Below are 12,393 nucleotides of genomic sequence, written 5' to 3'. Positions count from 1 at the left end.
ATGAATCAGCGTTAAGTTAGGCACACCCCATTGGTTAAAAGAGCCTTTACACGCCCTGTTGGCAAATCGTTTATGACAGCAGGAATTATGCTCACTTGCTCCTATTTCTTGTACTAAAGTAGCTATCCAATCCAATCTTATCAATATCAAGATTTTGACAGTGGACATCCTCTATATGGAATTTATTTAGTCTAGCATGCCTAACTACGTTGTAAACATAACAATATATCAGCGATCTATTTTGCTATGCTCCAGGTTGTATCTGATCTCCCCAAACGTACTTTTTAAGTCATTTTTTGAAGTCATTATCGATCCGAGAAAACTCGTTCTACCACCAGAACCATAGAGTGAGTGAGCCTCGAACCCTTGCCGATGTTATGGCTACGTAATTACGGTTCCACTGTCTTAACCGCTCGGCCACTCACTCAGACTCAGACAGACCAGAAGAATAAAGTTAAACATTCTTCTGGTCTGCCTGGGCCCACAATCATTTGTCAATTACCGATTCTTTGATTACCAATATAAATTAGAAAGGGAGCTTCTACAAGCTTATACAAACCCGGAGAACCTAATTGGCTTCTTCTGCATCTTCTTCTCCATCCACCTCTGCCATTAAGAATGTATGTGGTAAGTTTTATTGGTATAATTATGTTTTCAAATACAATATAAAAATTGCACTGCGATATACCACAAGAGACACATATAATTGTATAATGTTGAACAAAATGTAAATTTGTTAATTTATATTTTATTTATTCAGTATAGATACTCAAAATGCAACAGAAGTTGAGATTGTTGAGTTTAGAAAAAGAATAAAAATTAAACAATTATAAAGAAATACAACAAACAAACATCGAACAATTGCTTGATATTGATGAATATTGTTGACCAAACACAGCTTCTAGGTTTCCAGCCAATTAAATACAAACAGAAGAATTGGCAGAAGCAGACGTTATAATATTAACTTACTTTATCTTTTTTCAATGGGGATTTTGGAAATTATTCATTAATTGTCACTTCCAAGCTGGCTCATTAGGCTTTAAACAAATGACAACAATTCTACAATTTGACTGCTGTTTAGATAATAAACTTGGTACTATAAAATGTTGTAAAATAGCATTACTAACCCAGACCCTGAATACCGTACTACTTTCGACAATTGTGTTTATGCGAGTGTTCACTTTTTCCTCGAACTTTTAAGCGCAATTTACCGAAATGCCTACAACAGTCCAGTTAGATACAAACCCTGTGGCAGCTCTCGGAAAAGAAAATTACCCCCGTTTCCCGACTAGTTGCGTCCTGGCTAACCAGACAACCAAAATATAGGTCATTTAACAAAAAGGTCATAACAAATAATAGTATTAATAGTTCACCGAACTGTTTTGAGTTTAAAATGATGTAATTTTTTCCGAGTAACTGTTTCTGACAATTTCTATAGAAAAATGACAAAACTTAAGTTAAAAACCTTTTATTCAATTTAAACGATTATTATACAAATCGTTAATAATAAAGAACTTATACTTGAGTTTACACACTCGTTGTAAATTCGTTATTAGTTAGCTAAACATACCAAGACATTATCATCATCATCATCAACACAACATGCTGAGTTGTAATAATTAGCCGGATTTTCAGAGATAATATAAGAAACATAGGCCTAATCACATAACTTTTGTCGAAATGAAAGAATTAAGTGAATGTCTATGTTTTCTGAAGCATGTCACTCTGGAAATGTGTGTACATTCAAAACGGGCCTAATAGCTTACAGTAAGCAATACCTTTATATGAAATCCATTCAATGTTCAAAGTAAATCTTCAGAAGCCTTTAATTTCATAATGTATATTTTAAGCCATGCGCTTAAGTTCGAATCGTTTTAATAATGTGATTGAATATAAACATTTTTGACGGTTGATGCTTTTAATTTACTCGATAGCATAAGGTTGAATTTAAAAAAGAAAACTCAGCGATTTCTTGATACTGACAATTTTAATCTGTTGTATCAATGTAGTCTGTTAATCTATATATAAATTTACGTAGGGCAAATTTCGGTAAATCGCGCGTTACTTCTAGAATGTTTACTATTATGTATATTATTATAAAGTTGGTTCGTACTTTCGGTATTTTAACCACCTGATTTAACCCTGTTTACTAATTAAATTGAGTTAGATAATTATTTATTGACAATTAAAACGATTTTAGGTTCAACGATTTGCCCCAAATAGGGGCGATTTTCGATCGTGCTATAGACTGTCTAATGGATATCCATCTTGAAATATACCAGCACAAAATAATACGAAGATGCTTCACATTTACCTATCTCCTTTTACGATAATAGTTTTTTTTTATTAAAATAGTTGAAATCCGGCTGTAGGTAAATGTATTGGCCCTTGGGGAATTAACCTAAAACCTATATAGACCTTTCGATACAGTATTGCAATACTTGGACATTACTGTAAATACATATTAACCATTTTTGGTCGCCATTTGAATTTACTGTGAGTGTGGGTTCTGTTCGTGTTAGATATATAAACACATCAATGTACAAATAAACGTATTACTGTGTGAGTAGGCTCACTGTTATATTACATAAACGCACAATATACAAATAAACTTTATTACTGACAGTTGCTTCTCAATGTTTGTATTAATTAAAATTACCAAAAATATAAAAGTTGCAGTGGTGTATCGTTACATGTACTATACTATTTCAATCGACTATGACAGTGACAGTTTTAACAAATTAATAAATAGCAAATGTGTTACTGTATCAAGTGGTATATTGTTTATAGGCCTATAAAACATGAAAACATATTTCGTTACTGAGTAGATAAAGAATATATTTAAAAATTGTTCTTCTTTGTACCCATATCCTCTTCCCCATCCCTCAACCCTAATGCTACACACAAAACACAAATTGGGTTTGTTTAAATGAGTCCAAATAAAAAGACTCATTTTGTGACAAGTTTCTCTTTCGGAAGTAATTCCCAGGGTGTTAATTTTAGTTGACTAGATAAATCATCGTGTCTATTTATTCGTTTCTGTAAACGACAATAACTATTATAGTCCTGCAGTACGTGCATTTAAAAAAAAAACATTTTTTTACGCTGAAATTAATGTGAATGCTAAAAAAACACTTAAACTTCTGGCAATCGATACATATAAAAAAGGTTTATTTTGTAAGAACGTAATTACTGTGTATTGCATTTCATTATAAGATGCTTTTATTATATCACTATATTTTTAGCCACAATGTCCATGATAAAATGAATTAAAATGTATGGTAAAATGATGTTGTGGAACTATTAAACAGTAAAAAGGTTTTTACAACCATATTAAATCGAAAAGAAAAACAATTCTTATATATTTATTCTAAATATTTCCAAATTGCATCTTTTATCCTCTTTTTGTCTGCTTCCTTGGCAAATATGTAAAATTAGCAGAGAATGTCTCAAAAACCATATTTATTGTAATAGCAATTCACAAAATGTACAGCATTCATTTCAGTTTGCAAACGTTATCTGGAAAGAAGCCCATCTTGAAAAGTAGCCCACACAAGAGTCCTAAAAGTGGAAGCCCATTGGCCTTTTTTCGAGGTTTTAACGATAGTTCAATACAATTAAGTGTGCTTTAAAGGATCTGATAAGCAATAAGTTTATAGTGTGTTTATAAAATTATATTTTCATGTTGCAGAGTTTTCTTTTGAAACTTTTACGTTCTATTATTATCTATAATACAATAGCACTAAGCCAAAATGTGTTCCTCTATCTCTTTTTAAACCGCAAGTCCGATATTAGCACCTTTTAATTTATCTTTATCCATTAGTCTATATTAGAACGGCAAGTTTGTACGAAAAGGTTTTTTTTAGATCAATTTTTCAGTACTCCTCGGCCATTTTCCTACGTCACAATTTTGTCAATCGGGTCATTAGCTAATCAAGACAGCAGCACATGTGATCAGCGCAGTGCTTCCACCATTTTAAATTAATCTCACGGGCGGTAAGTACACTACTGCTCATGTTTCTACCTCATGCACACCGCTCCTGCCAAACATAAGATTGAGCACCATTTTACCATTTTTCCAAACACCAAATGCAGTGATAACACTAGGCTAGGTTATGTTTCTTATTCATTACTATTCCTAAGATGCAATAATAGTGCGGTGGCACGAGGGGGAATCACCACCCGAAGGGAGACAAATTGCCATCCAGTTCAAACAAATAACAAATTTATTGAGGTTCAATTTGGTCTTTTAATACATTTGTATGGTTATAAATATTTATTCAGTCATCTTGTAAAAAATACTTTGCATTGGATGTATGGTTATTGGAGCTTTACCAAAGAAAGTTGATGAATTTTATACTATGTCAAAAAAATTTGTTTAAATGGAAATGATCTAATACTACCTTATGTAAACTCTGTAACAAGGAAGATGATTATAATCATATGTTGTTTCATGTAGGGAGGTAGAGAAAATTTAGCTTGTTTTTACGCAAGTTAAAACTGCTATATATTGCTATTTCCTTGTACACTCATATTAATCAACACAAAGATTGACACATTTTTAGTTACAAATTTAGACTGACATTTTATGAATAGGCTTCAAAACCTGACCTTTTCAATTATTTCTTAAATGAGTTAGAGCTTAGATATGGGTGATATTTTAGTGATAATATTGATGGTGTTTAAAAATAAAATAAAAATGTTTTATGTATAATAATTTTTTAGAAAGGTAGCCCTAATTTATTTATATAACTATTATATTTCAATGTTCAATGAACTTGATTAGTTTAAACTACTTTTTAGCCCTTCCCTTAATATAATTATTATTATTTGTATGTTACAATGTTTATAATTTAAAAAAATGTTTAATGTTATCAAGTAAAAGAAACGTTTAAACGTTAATAGGCAAAAATAACATATAATTGTTACTATGCAAAACAATAATAGTAGTTATGTAAAAGAAAATGTCAAAATAAAATGTTTAAAATATATACTATGTAACACACCAAAGAAGTAGTTAATTTAAATATATGGAGAGAAAAAAAATACTTTGCAATTAAAGTTCAAATGTCAATATTGACCAATCACTTTGACTTTTTCTCATTCTCACAGATTTTCTCATCTTTATCGTTTCAAATTAATTAATTAAATTTCAGTATATCATCGGGCGGTTTAGAATTAATGTTCTTTGCCTGTTGATTTTATAATACATATACATTTTTGTAATTGGTCAATTTTGAACTTTGACCCCTTATAATCTCGAAAACGCTTCCTATCCTGACCGATTACCACACTCGTAATCTACGGAAAATTCTAGTCTAGAAAAGTTGGATGGCAGTTCACTTTCGGTGGTGATGATATTTTATTGGTTATCTCCAGTGTTCTTCTGGATTGTTGGTCAAGTCTCAACTGATTCCCGCAGATTAGAGACATAACACCTTTCTCAATATGTGTGCTGTTCCTAGGGTGGCCGACATCTGAGCGCTCCCTACAATGTCCGGTACATTTAATTTTTCATTCCATGTTTTTGCATTTTTTTTAATTGTTCCAAGAGCGCCAATTACGATGGGAATAACTTTTTCTCTGTGGATTCTCTTGATTTCAAAAGCCAGTTTCTGGGGGTTTTTTCTACCTTGTCTTTCTCTCTGTTCATGATGTTTTGGTCCGCTGGCACAGCTATGTCAACCAATGTCCACTCATGTTTGGGCCTACATTCCTTTACTATAGTAATATCAAATGTGTTTTAATTTTGTTATCAGTGTAAACTGTAATGTCCCAAGTAATTCGAATGTTTTTATTCTCTGGGATTGCTAATGGCTGATAGCCATACCAATCGTCAGTACATTTTATTCCGAATTTTCTGCAAATCTTCCAGTGCACCCTCAATGCTACCTTGTCATGATGCTTTCTATACTCTCATCTTGCATCCACTGATAATTATGTCTTACAGTTTCAGTAGAGTCTCAACACAATCTACATAACGGTGTTTTTGAAGTCTTATCCATATTGTATCTTATCGCATTCGTTCTCTTTAAAAAGCTTGTTCTTGAGTTACTAGTATCAAACATTCTGTCTCCTTCTTTAAAAAATCATTCCTAAGCCATCTCCAAGAATCTTCTCCTGTTTGTCGCACAAACTCTCCGAGTTTTTTGTGATTATTTCTTATGTCCAAGTAATATTGAAAGATGTATCGTTACCATACTTTGAACCTATCCACATACCTTTGTGTTTACTTTTATTTAATTGTAGGCCAGAAATGTTACTATATAGTTCATATTCACGAAATTTATATTTTAAACTTATTTCGTCTCGCGTTGATGTGGCAATTGTTACAGTGCTCATACACGTTCTCTGTTTACGGTATAACAACAGTCAATTTATCTTGTGGATTAACCCTTCTACAACACATTAAAGGTAAACGTAAATATAGTAATTATCATTTTCAAGCTTTAAGGAAACTGATGAAATTTGGAGAAGGTTATCTATGAACCCACTGCAACCAGCTGATTACAGCACCTACCAGATCAGGACACTTGGAGATGATCCCCTAATCTTTTTTCGAATATTATGAGTTCTTAAACTTGCACTATATGTACACGGGACCAACGACTTTACGTCCCATCCGAAGGTCGAAGCAATGACAGTTAAGCATCTTAACTTGATACAATCAAGTATAGTACAAATGCTCGAACCTATGCTTATCACATGCATGTCCGTTTCCCTTCCCGTCTCAGCACCCGACGCAGTATTCCCAGGCAGTCTCCCGAACGCAACCGGGCGTTCAAAGCTCAAACGTCAACGTTCTTGGTACAGGCAAGGAGATTTTAAAATACATACCTCTGGTACTGGTGTCTCTTTAACCAATTTTGTTTAGGTTCTCGACAATCACCTTTAAGCAACTTAAATTCGGTAATCTGACGAGAACCGTTGTTTCAACGAAGTATGGCCTTTCGGATATCCATCACCATATGATACATATTGTATCTGAGGATTTATTTATTTTTAGGACATCAAATATCTATCAAGATAGTCAAATGCTAGAACGAGAATGTTTTCTACTCGCCTTATGTTGTCACAATACAATCATTATAATGATGTCAGTTGTTTGTAAGTATCTTTTAAAATGAACCTCATTACTTTAAAAATTTAATGAGCTAATAAAAATGATCTATAAACCAATATTCCATTATAATTCGTTCAATATTTTTAAGGAAAGCATGTGTATTCAACCCGGACTTAAAGCATAGCCTATCAAAGTTAGCATTTAATTCAACATAGGGATAACATTAAGCCGAAGTCTAGAGGGCGTACTAGGTGGCAGTAAAGGTGGATCTTTGGTACCAGAGGCATGTATTGTTATATATCCATGCCATTACAAAGAACGACAACGTTAAATATTTAGTCAATGTAGTCACACATGTAAAGGATCTTACACCGGTGCTGGATATTATGAACTTCACAACTTACTAATACTAAGGCATGGGAACACACGAAATGACATCTATAATACAATTCCTTCTCAAACTTACTGTTGTAGTTTTTATTATTTTTAGTGTATAAGGTAACATTTGAAGATCTTAACTGGTTTATATTTTTTCAGTGTTCTATTTATTTCTTTTTCTTTTTCTTTCACATTATGCTCTGATCACAAATGGAACAGTTAACAGTTATCAATCAGCAAATATGTACATAACAAAACCATAATTATTTTTAAAGTGATAATTAATATTATTTACATCTGGTATTTGATTAGAATTACAGTTGAACCTCCGTGAGCGGCCACCTCCCCATAGCAGCCACCTCTCTTAACGGCCGTACTTTCAAAACCCCGTTTGTTCTTCCTATCAAATTAGTGCATTTGGTACCTCCCGTAAGCCGCCGCGGCCATTTTTTAAAACTAAACATTTTTTTTTGTATGGTAAATTACGGTACCTCCCGTAAGCGGCCACCCGGAAAATTCGTATTGAATTTTGACCACAAAAATACAATTTTGATACTTATTGTGCTTTATAATATTTTTATTACTAGATGAAAAGAAAAACTACACATATTTTGACAGACCATTTTCATATGATAAAAGCTTTAAAACTTGCCTGAAAATCATAAATAATACTAAACCAGCTGATCATAAACAATAAAATACAATTAGCTGCAGAATTTAGTGGCCCGTTGCGTTAAGAACGCCGAAAAATATCGTGCATAGCTTTGAGATTTTGGCCCTCTATCAGCGGCCACTTTTCCCGGTCCCGAGGTTCAACTGTAGTCGTATTTTCAAAAGGTTAATGAACTTGGTAATTCGACCATAATAACTTTTTTTAAATCTCAAACTCTAAAGCTGAATATCTCTGGATGTGAAAATAAATAAAACCAAATTTATCGTCGTTTTTTTATGTAGGCCTATCTCCCATTTTGAGAGTATTTTTAATGTAAACTATATGTTAATTAAGCTTAAAAAATTAGGGAAAACATGTTAAAATGTCAAAAGAATTGATGCCAAACGGATTGCATTTAATTACAGATATCCTGTATAAGGATGTTGAAATAAACAAATAAATATCAATTTTTGTTTTGGACTGCATATAGTAAACATAGTTACCCATTTTAATATCCTCCACCACGGTTTCTTAATGCACATCCCTCCATTCTAAAACATATATAAAAGCAAGGTCTCCCTCCAGTTAAAGAACACTTTTGGGACCCAGATTTAGAGGTCTTAAATATAGGTTTGGTCTTTAATTAGAATCCCTTTAATTAAAGACAGGCACTAGAAGTGTCTTTAAATTATACTAGGGGGAAATCTAGATGATCCGGCATGTCGTGTCAATTTGTGTGTACCCATGGTTCAGTCCTCAAGTGTATCTGTTCTGGATCATAATCACTATACTGTATTTTCTCAACTATACACAATTAAGGATGACAGTGAAACCAAAGACAACAATGAAATGGCAGTATTAACCCTATTTAAAATAAATGTAAGAAGAAAATAAAAGCAAAATGTTTTCTTTAATTCAAGTAATACATAAAATGAATAATAGTAATAATATTACTATTACTGCTCATTATTATAGGTCTACACAAAACATGAACATCTCAGTACAAATATATTTCTATGTATAATCATAATAACAACTATATTATGTCGAATGCATACATTTTGTGTGGTCATTAAAAATGTAATGGAAAATGTTCAATTGAGTTCACCTAAACCCTTAGGGAGTCTTTAAATGTAGAAGGCAGGTAAAAAAGCAACCATCCGGGCCGTACTAAAGTGGTCTTTAATTGGAAGAAGACCTCATATAGGGCAAGATCCAGTAATTTTAGCGCTCACATGGCCTCTGGAGCGACAAACAATGAGAGTCGGCGTTTCACAATACGCTCTTTTGTTATAACTTTCAGGCCTATGTCACTAATGTAGTGATTATATGGAAACTGTCCAACTTCTTTTGTTTTCATATATTTACGTGACGATAATAGTACGGCTTACCATACTTGATTTATGATATAATATCAATCTAAAGAAACATAAGCACAGTGTCATGTCTCTAGTCATTGATAGGAAATGTATTTCGATTACATTTATAAAGTAAAAAATAGATAAATTATACAATGCATTTATTACAGTATAATAAATGATTACAGTTGTTTAGTGCGTAAACCTTATTTTACCCACTTGTTTTCTGTTAATTGTAGGTCTAAGATGCTGTCGACAATTATTATCTTCAAGATATACAATCTGCTGTGTTTATGTCAACACCTTGCTTAGAAAATTCTAAAAACAGTTAACAATGGGTGGATTTATTTTTTGTTATATTTTGAAGGTTTCTTAAGGGTTAAAAGTCAGTTTTGATTAAACCAGACCTGATTAATTCAACCTCATATAAACAACCAGTAACAAATCCAAGTTGAAGTCACCATTCATATCATTCAACACAGCAATTGCTACCCGCTAATGACCCTGGGTCGAGTTCACGATTTAACATTTTGTCCCATAAAGATGTCCTGCATTCTTTTTAAAAAAGGATTATCACAACGTACTTGAATAATATAAAATACGACCCGTCGATACAACGTTAATAATCTATTTTATATAGAAACGTCTTATTTGTGCAAAAATGCTGAAATAGAAATCTAGCTTAAGAAAAAAGATTATAAAAATATAATACTCAATACACACAAACAATTCGTGATAGATGAATAGGCATTTCATGTTTTAAGTATGTTTCACCATCGATAACATGCTACAAATTATAATATAAGACTATGTAAAATTAAACTTTTTCATCTTTTATGCGATTTGCTATTTTAACCGCATTTTACAAGTTGAGTTTGGTACAATAATGTGTGTGTATTTTATATATTATTGTGTTATTGGTTATACATATATTTGTTTGATATCGTGCTAATATTTGACAATGTTGTTATTTTGTGAAGATGGTGGACAAATTAGTATATAAGTATTTCAGTATTCACTATATTCAATATGGCAGGCCTATCTATTGTATGAAAACCGAACAAATTAACACAGGCATAGAGACACACCCAGTTATATACTAGATATTTTGTGGCTTACAAACAAAATAACAACATCTGATTTTTGACAAAAGTTTACTGGGTAATAAAACAAATGCAATTGAATCTTTTCTTTTATATCGATACAATAATTGTTGATGTTGTAACTTACAAATCTAATTATAGACAGTTATTACTTCTGGTCAATTAAGACGGTTACACTTGACTTACATTTGTAGATGAATTGCTATCTTTGAATATACGGAACTGTCCTTCTTACAATCAATATCAATGATAAATTATTACCTTACGGTTTAATTGGGAATTCGTTTTAATTGATAATACAATAACCCACGAATTAAGAGTTCAGTGATTGTGGTAGAGCAGTTGTAAAACCCCGACAAGGTGTTGATGTAAGTTCAACATACACCGACTGTCCATGAGTTGTATTAATCTAAACAGGTGATATTTATTGAACCTTAATACTTTTAATGTACTTGAGGGGAGGTATTCACAATCACAGGTGATGCAAACAAAACCATTAACCATTTCAAAGATCTCAACCTACATATTAAAATAATCAAAAAAACAAATATCAAAACAGTACAGAATTAGAATACACTACAGTATTGAGTCAAAAGACTTAATATCCATCTTAGGCTGGTTTTCCACTAGGCGAATTTGTTCGCACGAATTTAATGCATGCGTTTTCATGTTTTCATCTTCCAAATACGAATTCGCCTAGTGGAAAATCGGCTTAAGCGATTTCATTGGCGCGAATCTGCGTATGCGTATTAATATTTTCATCTACTTTTTGTGACGTGGAAAAATGCGCAACAAATCATAACTCAAGAATGTTCGATTCGCGCAAATATATTCGGTAATGGAACACTGGCTTAACGAACACTTTGTATTGTAATATTTAGGAGTTTGTCATATTGTATTGTAGTTTTGATTTTTCTTTTTTAATAAATGTCAAATTAGTTAAAGAATGTATTAATAAATCTATAATACACATAATTAAATGATTATCTATTAGGTCAGTTCAAGAAAGAAATTGCTGAACGGAACAGCAAAACAAACGTGATTTCGATGTTGTTACATTTAAAAAAAAGAAGGTTTTATTTGATATATTTATATAGTAAATGAAAAAACCCAAAGTAGATTTGCAGACATGGAATTTCTATGATTTTACCAATGACGCTAAGGGCATTTATTACAAATCAAATTATTGTGTGAAGAGATATTTGTTATAAACGTTTTGCTAATTTTTCGACAAGACATGACATAAGTTTAGCCTTAACACCAACCATCAACATCACCACCACCAAATGTTTCAAACATAAATGAAGTTATTATTTACATTCCGTTAACAATATCTTCCAAGTACAATACGTTCCGACCGACAATGACGTGATAGAAGAACAAAAAAAACAATCAAATTTAAAGTTATCAACGCTTAGTCCAGTTACACATTATGTATTTTACTAAACCTATTTACTTGTTGAAATGTACATGTTTTCTTTGTAAGGTAACGTCGTTTTTACTTATAGAATGAATCTATGTATTTCAGCACCCACTTTCTTGCTTTGTAATAATACCGTTGACATTTATTACCAGTTTAGTTTAACACCTTAACGCGTTGGATCGCAGCAACGCAATTGCAATTTCTCTAAAGAAATATAACATTACATGGGATACTGCTCTTTTTTTTAACGTATTTTATTTTATTTTAGTCTAATTTACAAACATTTCGTAGTAGTCTTTTTACCGTTTTATTATACTAAATCTACTTTTAAAAGTGGATTTCAAAGCATAAATAAAGCACGTTGGAGACATAATACTTTATAGGACATATCTGTAGAATAACAAAAATATCAATAA

Source organism: Antedon bifida, chromosome 2 (genome assembly GCF_963402885.1).
Source record: "Antedon bifida chromosome 2, ecAntBifi1.1, whole genome shotgun sequence".
Taxonomy (NCBI): domain Eukaryota; kingdom Metazoa; phylum Echinodermata; class Crinoidea; order Comatulida; family Antedonidae; genus Antedon; species Antedon bifida.
The sequence above is the reverse complement of the archived record's forward strand: the minus strand, read 5'-3'. Positions refer to the sequence as shown.